This window comes from Ischnura elegans, chromosome 8, assembly GCF_921293095.1.
Source record: "Ischnura elegans chromosome 8, ioIscEleg1.1, whole genome shotgun sequence".
Classification (NCBI taxonomy): domain Eukaryota; kingdom Metazoa; phylum Arthropoda; class Insecta; order Odonata; family Coenagrionidae; genus Ischnura; species Ischnura elegans.
In genome coordinates this window covers 107,964,541-107,986,747 of record NC_060253.1, presented here as the reverse complement: position 1 = coordinate 107,986,747, position 22,207 = coordinate 107,964,541, and the positions used below count along the sequence as shown (strand labels likewise).

General features: G+C 40.2%; 1 protein-coding gene across 3 annotated transcripts in view; it reads right to left on the bottom strand.

Annotated features, from left to right (window-relative positions):
- The window catches only part of LOC124163821, a 187,144-nt gene that overhangs the window by 149,802 nt on the left and 15,135 nt on the right, over positions 1 to 22,207 (bottom strand). The window lies entirely within an intron of this gene.

Below are 22,207 nucleotides of genomic sequence, written 5' to 3'. Positions count from 1 at the left end.
AAACAGATTGCCTAATTTTACCCAGAGTAATTACGATCCATTGGCGGGAAAATTGACACGTTTCACAGGCGGAAACAAAAACATGGCCACGCACCAGCGCATTCGGTAGACTGCGGCAAAAAATGCGTCGCGAGGACCGATTCGAAACGAAAATGCAGTTCTCAAACGGCGAACGATAAAAAGAGGCACGCTAGTTCGAAGACGCGATTAATAGAAACCATCATCGATGGCTACGGCAATAAGACGCGACGCGAAGGTGTCTCACTATGCCGCTGGGACTGAGATCCAAACAATGCAACAATGCTGATACCCCGAGAGCCAGATACCATTCACTAGGATACCTGAGTGGGTGCTTTCCATTCATGCGACTTATGAGTCGACTTGTGTCAGCTCGCGGCATTTGTTTATAACTCTCCTATTCCTGTGCGTTACCGTTTGTTGACTTGTGTCACAACCGTCGGCGACACACACCGAATGGAACACGAAAACCGCGACGCAAGTCGACTTGTGTCGACGTGTGTCAATGAATGGAAAGCACCCAGTGAAGCCAAGAAATTGCGCATCTGGCCATCTTGATGGCCTCGAGAATTGCACTACATTTAAATAAATGAGAATTTGCGCAGCTTTCCATGTTTCCTCAGTTCATAAGATTTGGACTTAACTGTCGATTGCATTATAAAACACTAAGGCCCTATTCCAAAGTTTAAGCAATTCAAAAAGCACTCACATTTTGGTCATTTTCCCAATTAAAATACATGGCAATATTGAATCGCAGGGGACAGTATTTCACTAATACAACAAAGAGCAGGCCCCTTTTTTTGCCATCTGTCACTGCTGGGTGACACCGGCTTGACATTTAGCAGAACGGAATATTCTATTCCTCAGGCGTTTATCGTTCACGTTCATTCCAAGCTTCCAATCATGTTTAGCAGTACGAAGCTAGATATCATATTCTCCATCACCAAGCAGAACTGAACTAACATAAGTATGGAGAAATGGTGCAACCCATGTACATGCGTAGCTTATACGGATGACTCCACCGCCATCCTGATCGATATAACTGAATTTTTTTTCATTAAATATACCACGAGATAACAACACAAAATTAACGTAATTCGACGGCATCGCTAGTAAAGGGACATCAATCTATTCACCCTCTTTAAGAATGAACATGAAGCATATCTTTTTTCCATGCCTGAACCAAAATCAGTCTCTGATTCTAGGACCACTGTAAGTGACCCTTCTCACCTCCACGCCCTATATCTCGGACAAACACTTATCTCAATTCTTTTCTCATTTCTAATTTTAATCTCTGGAATTCCCTGCCGTCGTCGATGAAAGATCCCTCTTCTCTATCCATAAAAAAAAATTAATTACTACCTCTGGGAGAACTTACGTCGGTAAATTAAATATATTGATTTTATGGTACACATTCAAAAGTTACCTTAGTTTAGTTACCTATAAATTTTTTTGTGATTTTTCTCTTCTTCTTGCTTGTTTGTGTATGTTCTAATTGTTTACTTGCGGTAACATTTGCTTATGTGTATACATTTTACTTTGCTTTGCGGTGCGAATAAAATTGTGCCACGTGAATTTTTATTTTTGTTTCTTGAGCAGAAATTGATGTCTATTTGCATTTGCTCTTAGGGGGAAACCCAGAGCATTAATAAACTTTCACTCAATCTTCAACGAGGAATTGGTCGCGAAAAAAGGACGAAATAAGACCGGTCGAGAGGAAGTGATGCGCCGCCTCCAACCTTGGCAATGAAGACGCTACCCGTGCGCTGACGGGAAAGGGATGAATGCAGATTATGAGAGGGAGGATGTATTTGCAAGGAGGAATGAGCACTAATTAGAATTCGAACGTCCTCCGCCGTCCGCTCCGGGGTCCACACGCTCGGCACGGCAGCGAGCATCGGACCGCTCAACGCTCCACTGGTTTAAGAGGGCGGTGGAGAAATGACGCGGAAAAAAAGCGGCATCGCGAACCACATCTGCTTCTCTCGATCGCTACGCCACGAGGGAGTCCGCCCGTCCCTCCCGCTGCTGCTGCTTCGGCAGCCGCAAGCGCTCTCCACACGCGAGTCACGAATCGAACGAGGGGGTCGCGATTGGACCGAGGAAATCACAAATATTATTATAAGACTCTTAACCCCTTCCACTCAATTTCATTTTATGAATACCGTTCTCATCTTCAATTTATTATACTTGAATCTTTTTGAAAGGAATGCTAGGTATTGAAATGATATTTGAGGTTTTTAATCAACATAGAACAATGAAATAAAAAGTGATTATAATTTCATATCGTGAGGTATCTAGTTACGTACATCGAGAACACAGCTATCGCTACTCGCATAATATCATTTGATTACTTCCAATACATCATATTTCATGAAATATAAGTTCTTCATGTTCTTCATTAACATTGTTAAACCTTCAAAATATTGATATTTTTGCCCTAAAATTGTGTTAAAATTATGAAAAGCCGATGACGAGCTACACCCGCCAGTGCATGATTTGGCATCGGAAGTTCATGAAGAGCTAGAGTCGTCATGGCAGCGCAAAGGGGTTAATTCGTCTGCCAAAAATGGCGTCAACCAACACACTTGTAAATGGGTAAACACATGTCAACACTCGCGATGATGAAAGCGAAAGATATCCGAATCTCACGGAGAAATAGGTAATTATTACGGCGGTTAACCAATATTTATATTTATGATGTTATAATTTATTTATTCCTATATCCCCGAAAAAAGCTCACATTGACCTTTTACATCGGGGCTTTCAACAAGATAACATTTACACGTGCACGAACAACCATGCCATTGGTAGGGGCAATATAACCAAGAGGGAATGGAACCCGTACCTCTTGTTTGGAAGGCGAGGACTTTATCCCGCCGCCACCGAGGCTGGTAAAATACCATATTCATCCGCTTTCAATAAGAATGAGAAATTAAGAATGGAAAACAGATCGGATAAGGATATTAAGAGTGAGAAATGTATTTATTTATACGTTTTGAAGTTCTAAATTTAACGCATAGATATTACTATGGCAGGATAATTTGGCTAAGTTGGTAACCTGGCATCGCCCCGTAACTATACCACCTAATTCTAATGCTTTACCATCTGCTCTCTCTAAACATCTACGAGACATTCGATATCACAATTTTTACAATCCACAATTTAGCAACATTTGATCAGACATATGGTTCACCGTTATGAACTATTAAAGCGATCATCACCAACTCAAAATATTGAAACTTACTCCTTCCTACGAATTATAACACAATTAGTTTACCTGCTATTTTGAACAAATAGAACCATAAAAATTAAATTTTGTATTTAAAAAAAAAGAAAGAAGGCAACAAATATCTGTGAGAAATACACAACTTTGAAGCTTATACTACCTAAGTATTACTTTGCTAAAAATTGAGTGAGGAACGAATTAACCTATACATGTTGCTATGTAACCGACATTTTCAAAGATAGTTCCAAGGAAGTCGAAAAAGGATGTTTATCCGCTTGTGATCAACATAAAATTATACTGTGGCAATCAAGGTATTTTCACCCTCCCTACACGTGAACCTCAAATACTAACAGGAATGGAGTAGAATTAAGTCTGCTCCTCAGTTTTGGAAACAACGAAAAAAAATTCTACTTTCTGCAGTAAATGAAAACAGGAGATGATAGCGGAGCCAAGTACATTTTTTTCTAGAAGACGGAACTGAAGAAATATAAAATTGAAAAGTCAGAGAAAAGAATCATAACACATTTTTCTCTATAAATCGGTTGAAAACGTAATGAATACCTATTACGAGACGCGCTTCCACTGATTGAAATATTATGATATGGTCCATGAAATGCACATAAAGGTTCAGAAAAACGTAGACAACAGAGGTAAAACATTTTAAGTAAATCACATATCTTTACTAAAGGAAAACAAAGGAAAAATATTAGCAAGTCACATGATGCCGCATTAGGAACGATGTTATACTTAAGATGATACTACTTTCAGCCATATACATCTTAGTCACCACAACGAGAAAGAATGAAACGGAATGAAACCTATTTTCAAAAGATAACAAAATAATTTGATAAGGGTGAAATGCCAAAGAAGCTAGTAATCACGTGAGGACAAAGGAGCTATATCCTGGGAGACCCACTCGGTCCGAGAGACATGACTAAATGCACGATTCCTTGCAAAACTTCGCTGTCTCAAGAATATCTACGACGGGAATTTCCATTGTCCTCCTCCGCAAAATGCACGTAAGCATTTTGAACTGAAACAATCCATGAGGCACTATTTCACAGTACACACTCTGAGATGGTTTCTTCTCCACCTCACAGACTCATAATATTGACGCCGCTGAAAACGTAAAGGCCGTTTTACACGGTACACGGAATTGCGCAATCTGACGTACGTGCGAAGGCGCTATCAAAATTGCGTCGTGTAAAGCGGTGAATTGCTAGAACACATGCGAGAATGCGTGGATGCGAAAATGCGTGGATGCGAGACGGCAAAATAGCCCCTGTTCTAATTTCGTTCATGCATTCGCGCAATTCCACGCCATTTCATAAATAAATGCAGCTCTACCCTGCGCAATTCCGTGCCCCGTGTAAAACGGCCTTCACGCTGAGCGGAAAATAGGAACCACACGTCACCCCCCTTTCCTAAAGTATCACCGATAAGTACTAGGGGGCAAAAAACAACACTACTAATCTTAATCCGTATATTGATTCGGTGTTTTGGTGAGTGGACGCTTTTTGGACTCAGGCATAACACTCACACCTAATTAATTTTCTTCATGCACCCAAATTTTTTAACCTGTCCAGACTGTCCAAAGCTCACTCTAAACTAAGATCTTTCAAACCACTCTGACAGAACTGATTCAAGTCTCCATTCACGTCAGAAACCGTAAAGCCGTAAAAACCGCAAAACCGACAGCGAAAAGTAGGTAACTCCTTCACCTCGGCAAAGACAAAATACTCAGGAAGTGATACATAACCAGAGAGAAAAAATAACCGGATCTAGCCGCACCCAGGAATGACGACCAACTAGGAGGTTCAATTTTCGACGAACGAATGTTTCCGGCGGATTAAGGTACGGTAATCGGGTAAGATTTTGATTTCTATGCCGAGATATTATGAGTAAATGATCACCCTAAATTAAGTAATACACAAATTTAAAATGCACGTAATGTCTTAAATATATGTCCATGATTACCGACAGAATCAAAATAACGATTCCACAATTACCTACTACATTTAATAAAACTGGACCACAAACCGAAAAGGACAAGATAACCACTCGCCAGCACCTTTAAGTCTCCGTCAGAGTGAATCACTTAAGAATGGATACATCACCCTGGTTCTGAATTACAAGCGAAAGTCGCAACATATTTTATACTCGATCCATCAAACACGTTATATATTGGTACCAGCATTAGGTCCAGCGAGATCAATAAAACTACTCATAAAAGTAACCTACCATTTCAGATTAAAGAGCAAATCGGATATTGATAAATTATAATTAAATAAAACCTAAATACTATCGGCAGAAATGAAGCTTCAAGGGAGGCAACACAGAGCATCAAATGAAACTGCGGGCACAATTGGAAAGAAAGGAGGAAACTTAGAATGGTAGCACACGAAGAAAATTCCAAAATTATCATAAGTAAAAATGGAAAAAGCGCAGCACCATTGTTGGTTGCGAATACATTTTTAACATTAAAGACATAATAATTGACAGACCGATGGACGCAATACTGAGGTTTGGCGAAAGAAGAAAGATGATAATACCACATAGCCCTCTGATTCTGAAAGGAGACAAAAGCTACCAAGGAATGTAACCTGTTAGAAGAGCGCATGGCTAAACCATTTGACCCTGTCGAGATCAGGAGACTGAGAACGCGCCTCTTCCATCCACACAATATTTCCTTCTCCATCCAATTCCGCCCCGCTTATCCTAAATAGGTCTGACGATTCCGGCCTCAACTTAAGCCAATGAGCTCCTCCAAGCCACACTAAAGAAGAGATACCCTAACGAGTGAAGTGAAGAGAAAAGAAGGAAATCCCGAGACACAAGGGAAAAGATGGAGGGGCAAGTAATATAATACACACATTCACGATAAAGATTTCTGCTATTTCCTCAAGCTATATAATATCCGTTGATCCATAACTGTCGCAAAAAATCCTGAACAAAATTTTAAAAAGATGAGATGATCCTACCAGGAAAATATCAATACATACATTGATAAATATCGAACTGCAACACTATTGGCAAGTGTTATATTATATCCAATACCAAAATACTGAGATACTAGGTAAAAAATAGTGCACGCCACGAGGAAGCTACTTCAAGTTACATAAATGCTAGACTAAATGCAAAAGAATCTAATTAGACGTAATACCAAACAGAGTGGTGCACGTTGAAAAAAAAGGCACGAGGTGAGAATCAGGGTGCCAAAAATACGTGGAGAGATTAAAGACATCACACGTCACGAATGAGAATTTTTGTCAACAAACCAACATCTGCATCTAGATCAAGGTATGAAAGTATCATTATCATTGTCATAAGAGAGCTCATTCATTCAACTTCACTACGGCGATTGGTCACTGAAGGAGTTACAGGTCAGAAGAAGGCTGATAGAATGAGAAAAGGACCAACAGGATATTTCCTCCGCACAAACCTTTATGCCTCGCTCCAAAACTTGAGCGTGATCGCTTTTAACCACATGACTCATATACCTCGCCCGATTTCGGGAAACAACCTTCTCCTGCGACTCCAGTCATCGCTTCAAGTTAACACTCACAGACACTTCGGAGATAATTCTCAACCCTTGCCCTGCGATGGTCCCATCATCATCACCAATGGTGAGGTATACGAGAAAATTATCACGAAAATGCGTTTTTTAAACTCCCTTACACACCATTACGGTAGACATTTAGGCACAGAAAATATCTACGGTAAAAATTATATGCTTGCATATTTGAATGAGATCCAGCAACAATAATAATTAGAGTTTTTCGTTCTAAATAAAGGTAATAAGAGATAATATAAGCTGTAAGAGTGTAGTAATCCTAACAACGTTGTGAAATGGAAGGTCGCAATAATTTACTTCTTCAAAAAAAATAACTTTACTTGTTCTTCAATGTTAAAGATAACTAAATGCTTGGGAAGCATATGCTACGTAAGCTGAAATAAAATACAGTACCATTCGCAAAAAAAGACGATCTTGCCCATTGTGAACTGTGTGCTTGCCGATGAAAATTTACCATTGACCCCAACAGGAAATTATAGTACATACAGGGTGGGCTCTACGATAGCCAAACCTTGAGGTTGATCACTGAGGGAGTTACATACTATAAGTAAAAGAGATCGATAAGATGGCAAACTTATTACCATTCCGTCATTCAACGTCCTACGCTATTATGAAAATAACAAAAAAGACTCGAAAGTCAAAACCCATCTCTGATATTGACCCAGTCAGTTTTTCACGGAGTGTATCCTTTAGTGTGAGGCATAAAACGTTTCTCATAGTAATGATAAAACCAAAAATTAACAAATAAATAAAAATCGAATGATAATCGCCGAGGAAGAGAGAGAGAGCGGATCAAGTCGTACAACCGCGACAATGCAGGCGGAAGGGAGAGAGGGTGACAAACGAAGACGATATGAGAATTAGCGATGGGAAAACATGCACAACAGAGAAGAGAAGAGAGAGGGGGGGGTCTTGATATAGCAAGAGGAGGCAGTGACTTAGCAGGCTAGGAGAGGGGGGGACACACACGATGAATGGGAGGGGGACGCATGAGGAACTTATGGCCGGGGGAAGGGGAGATGACGGAGGGGAGAGAACCGGTATCCGGGGCGCTACCGTTAACCCTCGCCACCGTTCCCGGGGCGAGGCACACGCGCTCTGCCCCGGGCAAACGATAGCTTAACCACGGTCGGACACTCTTGTTTCCTGAGGAACCATACACCAACACGGAAGGAGGGTGAAATGGAGGAAAATACTCGGCACGGGGTTGACTTCTGATGACGACGAATTTTGAACAAGTCCACAACCCCACAAGGCGGAATTTCTTCAAGGGACATCAACTCGGGCAGATTCCCTTAACAAATAAATTTACAAAAAATTATGACAGCCATGATAATAATATTCTGTACAAAACTACCCTAAAACGTAAAGAATTGATCACAATAGGGGATTTTTCAGTACTATTCGGAAAATCGGCGTGACAGACGCAGGAATTATGCGAGCAAAAAACTGGATCTTCGTGAGTGTGTCTTTGAGATCTTATCGAGGTGTAATGCCCGAGTAATGTACATTTTTTCGTTAATTTGTAGGACAGGTGGGAAGGAAGAAGGGCAAGGGACAGCTCGGAATGAGTTACATAGGACAAAGGGTTATAAAGGATGTAAAAGAGATTAAATACGCCGCTATAAAAAGGCTATCGGACAGGAGAGAGGAATGGAGAGCTGCGTCAAAACAAACCTAAGGAAGGTTGATTTATGATGACGATGAATTTGGAACGAGTCGACAAGCCGAAAATAGAATTTCTCCAACGAAGGACCTATATTCCCTATATTATGACTTAATTAAATAGTTAAGTAATAATAGTTAATAAGGTCGAACTTCCACTATATCACGCCTGAATAAGTTAAACTTATTCGAATATCTGAACTCTAAACCGTAGGGAATAGGTTAAAATACGGGATTTTGCGGAGGTATTCGGAAAATCATGAGCATGACAAATGCTAGAGTTTCACGAGTCGGCAGCTGGATCCTTCGTGAAAAATTACATTTAAGAAACTGAGCTCCTTCCAAAATTAATTTTCTCTTCCATTCTCCTCAATTTAAATCTGAAGCTGGGAGGATTGATGATTTTTTTATTTGAAAATGTTTAATAAACACTACTTGCAATTACAATAATTTTATAAGAACTATTTAACGGGAAGAGTTAGAGAAAAGCAAAACAGAATTGATTAACAGAAGAGTAATAGAAAAGCTTCTTTGCAAACCACAATTAATTTAAAGATGATTTAAACAAGTAAAGTAGGAAAGCATGAAAAAATAGTTTTTCTGATACATTATAGCTTTAAAAATTACTCCTCTCATTAATTATTTATATTTTTCAATCTTGCTACTCAGGCTGAATTCTTAAACAACGAAAGGTGTGGGAGAAATGGTCAAAAGATTACTATCTAAAACATCAATTCAGATATGACGTGGACAATAAAATTCTGACGAAGAATATTGGCCAAATTAATAAATCCATATCTGGAGAAATACGGCACAACTGTAAAACTTTGCAAGTAAAACAGCAGTTTCACAAGTTGGCAATGTGATCCTTAGTAAATAATAATAAAATAATACTGACGTCCTTCCAAAATAAAAAACTTTCATAAATCATCCTCAACTGTGGCACAAGGATTTTTCACCAATTCATTGCAGAAAATAATCGACTTAAATCAGAATAAAAGAGCAAGCGAAATAATACCTTAAGCTCATCGAACCATTAGCCTCGTCCGTTACCTTTGAGCAAAGGTTAATTACCTACATCTTTATTAAGATTTTGACAAAACTGCTAAAAAGAACGTCGATATCACAAGTTGACGCTCAAAAATTGTAATGATGCATGTTATTCTCTAATAACTCCCCTACTATTTTCACTAAAGATCCACATCCCTAAGCTTTAAAATTTTAGAAGCCCAAGCATGTGAAATACAAAACTAAGACTACGGTGTTTTGACTTGCAAACCCTAGGCCTTTTGAGGAATCAACATTGTGAGAGGAATATTAGGTAAACTATTTAACTCGATTAAGGAATAGCAGCATCTATTTGGACGTCTTGAAAATTATAGGCGGGAGACTGTGATACCTAGGAGAATTTCAGGAATAGGCGGTGACATTGGTCATAGATACGTGCCCGGAAATTATGGGCGTCTTTTTTGCTAGATGGCACGCAAAAGCGGGCTTCCCTCTTGGACACGCCATGGTGAGGCGACGGAGGGCAGAGGATAGAAGAAAGAAAGAAATAGAGGTGCTAAGGGAGGCAGCCATTCCGGTTTGGATACTTGAACTAGCCCCGTTGTATTTCCTCCCTTCGGCCGCGGGAAACAAAAACACGAGGAGAAACGGATAGAGCGCGACATCGTGAAACGAAAACAAAAAAAAATAACCGCAGGCAAACATCAGACGGGGGTAACTATTTCTCCGTTATGACTTAAGTCTGTCAAAACTCGGCAAGATCCGAGCCAAATTTTGGGTTTCAGAAAAAAATGAAACCAATTCAGGCCAGTGAAGTCTACTCTACAAAATATGTCAATGCATGCTCGATTTTTGCCACCGATTTTCAAGTTCCGGTTTTCATTGACACTTCTAAAATTTTAACTCTTTAGAAAGTAGTGCAATGCAGAAATTAGTAGTGGGGTTATTACAGAAAAAAAACAAGGATCATAAAGATTTTTTGAGCGACAACACATGATGCCGACTGCAAACGTCCTTTTTTGTGGATTTTGTCAGTCTTGGTGGTGTTTAAAGGAGATAAACTTTGCTTTAAAGTATCTGGATTGGAATTATGGATGTTAGAGCCTTCTTTTTTGTTAAATTATGCAAGGAAGGTATTATTTCGCTTGCTCTTTTCTTCCCATTTAAATCGATTCTTTTCTCAAAAAAAAAAAAAAATTAATTGCGACATTTCAAAATAACTATCATCCAAAACGAGGGATAAAATTGGAGATGAGTTATAAAACTCAAAAATAAGGAAAACATTTGGCAGAGACGGACGAAGGATAAAACGCCAGAGGTAAGCATCACAAATAGCTAGACTTTCCATAGACTAATCCAGGTTACGTCTATTTTTCAAGGCCCATTGGCAATATAATATTAATTTAATTAATAATAACTTAAATTAAAAACTAGGGCTCGTGTATATAATGTTTGAAGGAAATGAAATTAGAAGATGGCAATAACGGGTAGGCAATAAACCCAGGTCCATCTACGTTACTTGCATTTAACTCGTATTAAGGTAAAAAAAAACTCGAGGTTTTCACATGAATACCACAGGAAGAACAAGGCGCCTGAATTATCACATTTACATTACTTATGAAAGCAATAGTGATTCAAAATCGAACATAATACTATCTATTCCTGAAGAAGCTTCCAAATTATAGGGGCCTCCAAAATTACTGTAAGGTGTGTAAAAGGAAATTACGATGTAAGTAATGATAGGTCTTTACAATAAAACGCCCGCTTCCTACAAAGAATGTGTGAGCGCCGAATTGAACGAACCATGAGGCACTCCTACCCGCAATGCCTATTAATCAACTAATAAAACAATATGCACATAAAATATGGTACTAAAAATATTAATGGATATAGTAAAATTACATCACCGTTACAGTCGTGTGTTTCATTCCGGAGACAAGCATAATGATGCAGTTTAAGCATAAAATTTTATGGTGATGGACTATGAGTCTTATTCATAAAACTACCAATTTGGTTCATGAACATGGCAAGTTTTAATGACTTGCCTCCACGGATGCAAAACGCATCAGACCAAAAATGCTTAGATCCAAGAGATAACATGAGGTTCAATAATGAACGGTGACGAGGTGCCACATTCCTACGACACGGTGTCTAACCGATAACCACTACCGTTCGAAGATGTGGGACGCAGGCGACTGCAGGAGAGTGTTGAGGAAGAGATAGAAGGGGGGAGCGGGAGAGGACGCAATCTCCGAGGCCTTCATCTTCGGAGGGAAGAGATAAGGCATTCAAGGCGGCCTGCGCATTAGAAGAACACATTGCTCCTTGAAAATATGAGCGATAACCTCTCCAAAATCACCCGTTTGCGGCCGGGAGCAAACGGCCGCAGGGATGACGAATTGGGGGGTACAGTAAAAACCAGCTCATAAGGTGCTCCGCGATTTAAGATACGCCACAGGTATCGCATGTCCTCCTAAATTCATAGTATTGAGATTTTTATTGTTGATTTTGAGTCACTTTTCGGCAAAAGGAGACCAATGAACTACCGCACCAAAAGGATATATCAGCTAATTTTGGCAACCCGCGTACAAATAGGTCGCGGAAGACACCTTGAACGACAAAATAACTTATTCATATTATAGAAACTACTTATTACAGATGAAAAAGAGTAGAGATGTGAGGAAACTATTCATCAGATTCTACGTACAAAGCATGTGGCTCCATGGGAGCGAGGCTTGGACGTTGCCAGGAGCACAGATATTAATAATGGAAGCATTCGAAATGTGGCGCTACCGAAGAAAGATGAAGATAAAATGGATCGCCGAGTAAGTAATGAGGAATTGCTATAATGAGTGAGAGAAAGGAGAAGTTTTCTAAAAACTTTAAGGAGAATACGGGACAACTTAATTGGCCACATAAGACATAATGGCCTGATGAAGACAATCGTAGAAGGACAGGTGAAAGGGAAGAAGGGCAAAGGACGGCCCCGAATGAGTTTCATAGGACAAAGGGTTATAAAGGGTTTGAAAGAGATGAAATACGTCGATATAAAAAGGCTAGCGGACAGGGGAGCGGAATGGATAGCTGCATAAAACCAATGTTAGGATTGTCCTCATATGATGATTAGGCAAATAATTGATAATTTGACTCAAATGAAAGAGACCAACCTGATAAGAGGATACCCGAGCTACTCGTCTCTAGTCACCAGAAAAAATTAATCAGCTGGGAAAAGTAAAGAAATATTTTGCCGAGCTCTTGAATACTGCACGATACAAAACTCCTCCCCACTACTACGACCATGGATAAAACAATATCAAAAATATCGTTGATACCTGATATTGCACCATGACATGCTTCCTTATGTCACAACTTCCTCCAGTCAACTCAGGTCGTAAGACTTCCACAGCACTTGAAACAACAAAATATTGAATTCATCTATCTCCAAATAATAGAGCCTTTGAAAAAATAATTATCCACTGGCTTAAAATAACGAGTGGTATGTCAGATAACAATAAAAAAATTGGGATACCAATCCTTCAACGGATAGGAAGGAAAAAAAGAAACCATTTAATCAGCAACTCGATCATCATAAACTATCATCAAACAGCTTTCCTGATTAACTGATTAAACCTTCTCCAGGCATCTAACGTAACCACAAAGAGTAACCATGGAATAGCCGGACAGACAATATTATGCATGGATTGGACCGATAATCGAAAGATTTTAACCAGAAATTCCGAGTGGGCTCCGATACATGACATTTCCTCAGGATCGACAACATACAAACATTTCGCCTTAAAGAACGACAAGCACCACAACTGTGAAAAATAAATGCAAGATAAATTTAAACCCAGGAAGACCTAGGAAACTACTAACAATAAATAAGACCTATGAAAGAAGCCTACCGAATTTGAGGAAATGTTTACACGCTTAACATATAAATTTGGCAGTAAGAGTTGGGAAAACGTTTGGATAGACCATCAAATAGCAAAAATGTTTCTTTTCCTGACTCTTAACGACTTTCCACACCTTTTTCAATTACGTAATATTCAACATTTGCAGCAGAGAAAATGAGAGTAAAGGAGTTACACATCAATCTTTACAAATGCATAGCAAATTAACCACAAACAAGAGTACAACCTGAATTTTGGGAAAAACTGGAAATGGAAAGATCAAATATCAAACAGGCATAATGTTGAAAGAAAATCAGTCACATTTTACTTGTATCACCGCTTGACTCACAAGCTAAATTGATTTTTCCCGATTTTATGGTAGATTTCCCTGACATTCCATACGAAATAAAACCCTTCACATCCCAGGTTATCCAGGATGGTGGCCACACACTGAAGGAGGGATAAACTGCTACGTAGTTCATCTGATTGGTTGGACGAGATCCATTCATTTATTATTGCAATGACGGAACCAGAGTGATACATCATAACGCACAAAGCAAATCGTGGGGCACGAGTGAATAACAGACACGAGCGACGACAACACCTCTCAATGAATTACACTTTGGAAGGTGGCATCGCGACTGAGCTACACAAAACGAATACTTTCCGAGCATGTTATCAGAGAGCTGCTTCGCCATCGTGGACAACATTCATCGAGATTAAAAGTTAAAATAACGCTGCAGAGAATGTGGGTGATTCAATCCAAACGCTCATAGCTAACCTTCATCCAGCTATTTTCTCCGACCGTAGTGCCAATTTCATGTAACCAACGCAATGTCAATTGTTACAATCATACACTAATAACTCTAAAGTCAGATAACGGGCCCAAAGTTTATTTTCATCTACTTCTCATGCCGTAGCGAAAAATATATAAGATATTTTAAGGAAATGACAAATGTTCCAGCAGTAATAAATATTTTCTTCACACCTTAGGCGTGGTCACATGATGCATTTACTCGCGCGGTTAAATGCGCAGACGAATCATCGAAATTGTACCATGTAAACACTTAAAACTGCACAAATGCATGCCTAGGAAATAGCCCCTGCTCTAATTTCGCGAATCTATCCGAGGATTTGTCCCGCCACATACTTGCACGGGAATAGAGTCATCGTGTAAACACGGATTTCGAAACATACTATCTCTGGAGCCTGCATGAAAAATAGTTTCTTTCCAATTTCCACAATTTAGTACGGAGAGACTATTATTTTGTGTCCGCAAGTCGATAAAGTACGGTTAGAGGGTTATATTTAAAAGTTTTTCGTGAAGATGACATAACTTCCTGTCTCGCACCAATCTCCATCCAACGCCCGGGCGGCAGGGTGGAAAAACTGGCAGGCAATGAAACCGACCGCGTGATTTCTCCTTCACGTCAGTTGCGGACGGCCCGCCATCTTGAAATCGGCTCTCGTGAAAACGACGGCCGTGGCTGAGCTAGGAGGATGGGAGGAGGGGGGGAGAAAGAAGAGGGGAGGGGAAGTAGAGACGAACCATGGGAAGGGAGGGGAAAAAATCCCCCACGGCCCAGACTCGGGTGGAGAGAGAAGAAAGAGAGGAGTAGGAGGAGGAAATCGGAGATCGCGATTATTGCCCTACAAAGTAGAGAAGAAAGCTTCTTCGGACTATTCGCTGAGGGTCCCTCCATCCCTGCTTCGGTGGAGGAGAAGACTTCAGTCGCGGAGGTGGGAAATCAGAGAACAGAACGACTATTGAGGGGCGCGAGGAGGGTACGCCTGTCGGGGGAAAGGAAGGACGATGGGCGAGGAAGAAAGAGAAGGTCGTTTTCTTTTGAAAAGGGATATAGGAAGGTGGAATAGGAAGCAAGCGGGTGGACGAAGGCTGGAGCCTTGGAGAGGATTCACGTGCAACCCCTCAGGGTTTAAAACTAGGGTCTCCGGTAAGACTTGAGGAGCCAAATTTTATCACCTAATAGTCATTGATCGCCGAAGAAAATTCCTGCAGCACTAACAATTATGAAACCACTCGGAAAAAATGGTTAGCCAGAACTAACAAACGCGACATATTTATGCATTTGTAAGTGAAGATGTGCCTAAAATTATGCAGAAGACTCACCGTATGCCAACCACTTCAGCGAAGAACTGTACGGGTTTGTGGTTCACTTATTCGAGATACGTATGGATTAAGGAAAAATAAGAGCCTAAAATTATGCAACATGCATCGCAGACTCACCCCAAGACGAACACACCCTGGCGAAGGGTTATCGGGACACAATGATCATTATACACAGGGGTAGATAAATTACGGGTGGATAAGAATTAGGGGAGGATAAAAATTTACCGCATGATACCTAGCGGTGGGATGCAAGGATAAAAAATGCAAACGAATCTCATCGTTTTATTCCAAGGTTGAGTGTTAATTCATGGACAGCATCCTCCTATAATGATCACTGTCAATCCTTGCCCCATATTAACACCCAAGCAGCATGTAGCTGAAGTATAGATAGCCGTATAAATCCCAAACAAGAGTCTCAGGGTATGTCGAGGGGTCCGACTGTTGTTTTTCCGCGCACTTCAGCATTGAAAATGAAAAGAAAATTAGCGATTTATTGGCGATATCTCAAGGCATGACGGCATGATGAAGACAATCGTCGAGGGATAAGCGGATGATAAGAATGGAAAAGGATGGCCTATAATAAAATATATGGAGGAGGTAAATGAGGATGTGAAAGAGAATAACTACGAAATACATAGGCGTGAAAAGGTAGCTGATACGATAATTGAGTGGAGAGATGCGAAAGATTAGCCTTAGGATTACGACGATTATGTAGATCCTCAATCCTCATCTATCATTGAAATTGTTGGAGATTCATCTACGTATGATGCAGTAATTGAGATTACAATCGCGAAAAATAAAGCAAACTAAATTGTTGGATGATGTCCCTGATTTATCTACGCTCATGTACAATGATCACCATACCCAGATAGTTCTTTGCTGGGACGTTTGGCATGGGGTGAGTCTGCAGTGTAAGTTGCCTAACTTAAGGAACTCATTCCCCGTCAATCCATACGTATCTCACATGAGTGATGATTATGTTTACAAAACAGAACATTTCTTCCCAAGGGCTTTTGCCATGGGGTGAGTGTGCAGCGCACGATGCATAAGTTTAGGCACTCCTTCCCATTAAGTAATCCATACGTATCTCGTATTAGTGATGATTATTCTGATATATCCGTAATAACAGTGCTGTAGTTGGGCCGGTACGGCGTACCCCCTAAAATCCAAACTCGCTATAAGCGTACCGGTTAAAATACCTTCGCGGCCGGATGTATAATACATGTTCAGCTGTTGGAATTTTTGGTGAGTACTGCCTAAATTTTTTTTTCCAACTACAGCACTGCGTGATAAGATGACAAAACATGATATTATCGTCAGTCCAAGGGACAGTTTGGCGTGCGTAGTAGAGATAGGCAATCCGGAGGGCACGGCAGGCGAGAGATGGAGCGAGAGCGGGAAATGGAGACGAGGAGAGTGACTCAGCAGTGAGGCGGAGAGAGAGAGGCCGAGAATGAGGGACACAGCGCACTGTAGAGCAACAGGATGTGTGGAGAGGAACAACGGAGGGGGGCTTCTGCGGGGGTGCGCTTCTTAATTTCTTTCTGTTTTCTCTCCCCCGAGAGACTCTGGAAGGGAGGGGGGGGGGGCATGAATGCACCCCCATCACGGGCGACACACACTTCCCCTCCACGCGCCCGCTCCAACACACTACCGGGTTTATAATTCCCCTTTACAATGCCTTTGTCTTTGTCGAACGCGAGAAAACAATCTCAATCAGGAATCTCCGGGGATGTCCATTGACGCGTGTTCTTCACCCACTTTAGTCCAGTGTTATTAAGAAATTAAAGGTAAATTAGCGACTTACTTCACACACCCGGAATGAGATGACTAACAATAGTAGTTTAGTTTTTTTTGCGAGAGTCCGGTATGCATATATACTATTGGGTTAGCCGCCGTGTGATCCGCAAGGGTTTGATAAAAACAGTGACGCAACTAGCGATACACCAAATACATTATTGAATGATTTCCAAAAAAATTTAAGTCAGCTCCCCATTCAAGTTTACTAAAATGTTACAAATATTAATAACAATAAGACGTACCCCAAAAATATGATAAAATCAATCACAGTACCCGTTGCCATGTTCTCTTAGGACTTCAATCGTGTGAAAGTGATCATGGAAATCAACACTAATTGTAAGAGAGCGTAGCCAGAGGTAATCTGCGAAATTTTAACCCGAGGACCATAGTAGAGTTATTGATAGAGAGAGGTCTTTCGGAATGTCCCGTCGGTGGCAATCAACGCTTTCGCAATAAAGAAAACCCAGGGCAGTGCAGAACGTTAAACTATCCCATCCACACAAATGCGGCAGAAAGCGACAGGAGCCTCTTGAAGCTTACGAAGAACGTCTACAGGTTCAAAACAAGTTAAAGCAGCGTAACCCAACTCCGTACAGGCATTAGTTGAGAATAGAACAAATTTTTATCTTACGCAGCAAATTTTAAGATAGGGAGTAATGTCCATGGGAAGTCATTTGAACAAGATCAAGTTTTCTTAAATCGATATAATCATTGATACGAGGTGTGAGCTGAGATAGGTGATATTTCTCCAATAGGTCGCGGTGATGGTACGCCAAGCAATTGCGAAGGGGGAGTCCCTATACTTATTATTTCGCTCACCTGACTATACGTCCCACCTTTCTTCACTGCATCCACTTATCCCCTCCCCATTTCCACGCTCGAAAAAACATTCCTCCTCTTACTTACAAGCTTCAGCACCTACTCTCTCTCTATCTCACTCAAACATTTTATCTCATCACTTTTCGTTTTACTTTGGTATGTGATCCTCAAAGCTGATGAAAAATAATAACCCAATGGCATTTCTCCAACAAGTTCGGTCAACTACCATAAGCAAGTACACTGTACACCACAGGAATAAAATCATGAATGGAATTGCGTAGATGTACAGACTCAAGCATAAAAAATATATAAATCGTAAAATCAAAGAAAGGCTCACAGCCAGTGTCAATAAATTTTTTGGCATTAAATAAGACGAGAGGGAAAGTAAACATTCAAAATGCCAACATGAAAAATCATTTCCTTGACAATTAGCTCAAAATACCCGTGAAAGGAATATGAAGACAACGCACTTCTACTCAAGATGCTGTTGTCCACATTAGGTCTCATCTCAAATGTGTCTGACGCCAAAGCTCCACACAAAAAAATGAACCTGCCTTATTCTTTTCATTGAGTAAGTAATTCACTTCCCTACCATATCTAAATATCCCTACGGATGCTTTCTTATTTCGGATGATAGCACAAATGGCTGGAAAAGAATTTTTCCAAAAAATGCCGAAAGGCATCCATTTTCCGGAGGGCCGATGGATATTTCGGAACTTGGTACGCTCCAGTGCTCCTAAAAGAGAATCGAGGCAGCAGCGCGCTCACCTGCGCGGGGCAGGAAGAAAGAGGACTTATTCGGAGAGCAGTCATAAGCGGAGGAGTGGCGGAGGAAAACTCACGCGAAAGAGAGGGAGAGAACGAGGCGGGGGCGACATTTCGAGGCCGGAAGTCGGGAATTCGTGGCTCGGGGAAAACAAAATACGCACGTAACGCGGATCTCAGTCCACGTCGTCCAACATCATCTTCGGCAGAAATAAAAGAACTTGAGCAGTAAAAACGAAGAAGACAATCAGGTACCTAAAGACTGCGAGTTATTAGGTCATAAGGAAACAAACAGGAATGGTAAAAAATGCATTTAGCTTCCCAGATTCAACACATTTCCTGATTCCGCAAGATCAGTAACAACAGTTGAAACAGATGAAAAAATGAATCAGAAGCATTTATTTTCCCTGGAGACGAATAAATGAAAAACACAAGAATGTAGCATAATGGTGTAGGCTATGTGAAATTTAGCGCCAGCCAAATATAGTTTTCTAGGACTAATAACGGAGAAAAAAATGCAACATCCAGCGAGAAGCTAGTAACATAGTACTTCTAACTAATCTTTCGAATCCCTCGCAGATAACATGTAGATATAGACCAACAAACCCTCAGACTAACCACAACTTAACCATAGTAACGTAACATAATGACCACATTTGATATTTCCCCCATGTCTCCAGTGCATCTTTCTCACTACACAACAATGCGTTTGCAAGGTGAAAGGGAGATGCATGTAGCAGAATTGAAAGGGCGGACAGGTAGTAACAATAAAAACTAAGAGTTGAGGAAATTTCCATTTCTACTTCCTTTTCCCAACATCGCGGATGTATAAAATTTCCATCGGGTAACACGAGAAAATCTTTCCCTGAAGGCTTGCGGCTGAGAATATAAAGAATAGCACAAGAATTTACGCATCAAAATTACGCATGGCGCACCGAAAAGGTGCCGCAGTCGGCTCGGCTACGTGGGCGAGATCCCTCGGCTGCTTCCTTTGAAGAAAGAAATACGTCAGGTGGTGGCGATGATGTCATTGACCGCGGGGCTGCCCAGCGTATTCACACGGCTCCACGAGGAGGTGGGAAGGAAATCGCCGCGGATTCCGACCCTTCAGGGTACGAACCCAGACAAGAATTTCCACGCGAATCGCCTCGCGGATAAGATTTATACACCAGGAACTCAACGCCTTTCTGAATAGATGACCAGCGATGGTATCTTACTCGGTGCAAGCATACATGCTCGGGCGTACATAAAATGAAGCCTCAAATATGAACTTGGAATTGCTTAATGTTTCCAAGCTTTTCCATTTTTCAGATTATTTTATAACGCATGCTTTAAAGGACTTTCAATTTACAATTGTTCAAATTATGATTGAGTGCGGTTATTTATTAACCGCAACATGCAAATACTATGGCAATAGGTTAGAATGTTAACGGCCATTTTAATTGATTCCAGTTGATACGCCATTTACGGGAAATCAGATGATAAGAGTGAAATCAGCAACAGATTAGGAAAGGCTATTTATTAGGTAACCCAACAGATGCCTTCAGACTGAAAATAAGGATGGAAGAAGGCATAAAGTTGAAAGTAAACCAAAACGCGATTCAGAGAGAGAAATCTCTGAGGTCATACTATCCATAATCTGGGAAAATGGTTCATTAAGATGACAGTCAACAATTTTCTCTCGAGTTTTCCATTGGGTGGGTATTGTGGCAGATTCTAGTTTTCAGGACTGATTAATGCTTTATCGGGACTGATTACTCCCCTCTGGACGAGTTAAGACACCTTCTCATTCCTTTGGTTGCTTAGTCAACAAAAAAACCCAGTTGCGGAGATATCAATGGGTTTTTTAATTGAATTATTAAGGAGATAAACTCTAAAATTTCAATCCCTTTCATCATTGTCTTGGTGAGGATAATTGAGGGATTTTAACATTATCACTAGCTGAAATATGACTTTTTAAGGAACTTGACACAATTGTTTAGGAAAGCACCAACTCTATCAAGATAACTCATCATGAGAAAAAGTCAGTACCTCCATGCAAACACTAAATGAATCTCAAATAATAGGTTGCAAGGGTACACATTTTTATTCCTTTGCTGACTACTTACATCACAGGAGAAAGTAATCTGATACTGAAACACTTAGAGGTTGCACTGTTATGATGGAAGTCTGCAAAAATAACCTAACCATCTCTCTAGTAATTAAAGTAAAATAACAACCAAGTAACTAAAGCAGAAACTAAATTGTAAATATGGAAAGCAGAAAGAGACATTAAAGAGTCTAGAACAGGGAAAGATAGCTAGGAGGAATTATTCCCATGAGGAAATCTCATGTATGAAGAATTGATATGTGATACACGCACTACTGCAATATATAGCTTGAACGAATAAGTGCGAACACAAAAAATATAGTCTCAAAAAAAGGAGAAACCAAAAAAGACTAAAAATCTCCTATTAAACAGGAATGTACACACTGAAATTTGGGACAGAATTTCACAGTAGGCCAAGAGCCTGCAGTAAAAAAGCAACTCAACACTGGAAAGTATCATTTCTTCTATCCAAGTAGCTTACCTAACTCAATGAATAGCGGCCAACCAAAAATCTCTTTACCACAAGAAAAATTCATGGCTCTAACTTTTTTTCGTAGATTCAAAATTGTGGCAAGCCTTGGATCCGGGGCTTAAGGATTAAGATAATGCAAAGGGATGACAAAATTCCAACAAAGCTGAACATAAAACATTATTCTGGTGGATACCAATAACGAGAGAGAGAATCTTTCTAAAGACAAATATTAATCATTAAAATGCTAAGCACCTCCATGACTGCATAGAACTTTTTAAATGTCATTCATAAGTTCCAGAAAACTGAAAGCATATGACAGAGTAATTAGTTGGGGAAAACTTGATTGCTTTGCAAATGGTTGTGACTGAATCCTTAGGGATTAATTAAAACACATGACTCAAAGGACTCAGCAAACAACGAGGTAAAAGATCATTTGAACAAATTCTTGTATGGAATTATACCAGTTTAATTCCATACAAGAATATATATGTCCAACATTTCAAACACCAACAAAATGTCTATTCTTATGATTTTAATAAAGGGAATTTTTATGAAGATCATTCAACATTCTAACTCACTACTTGTTCTCTACTTCTACCTCTTAGACCATCTCAAAATAGATTATACGCCATAACATACTAAGAAGAATATGCTTTCAATTTTCCTGACCCATTTTAAATCAAACACTCTTCCACAATGTAACCCAACCATTAAAATTATCCTAAACCTCTAATGACCCCTAAC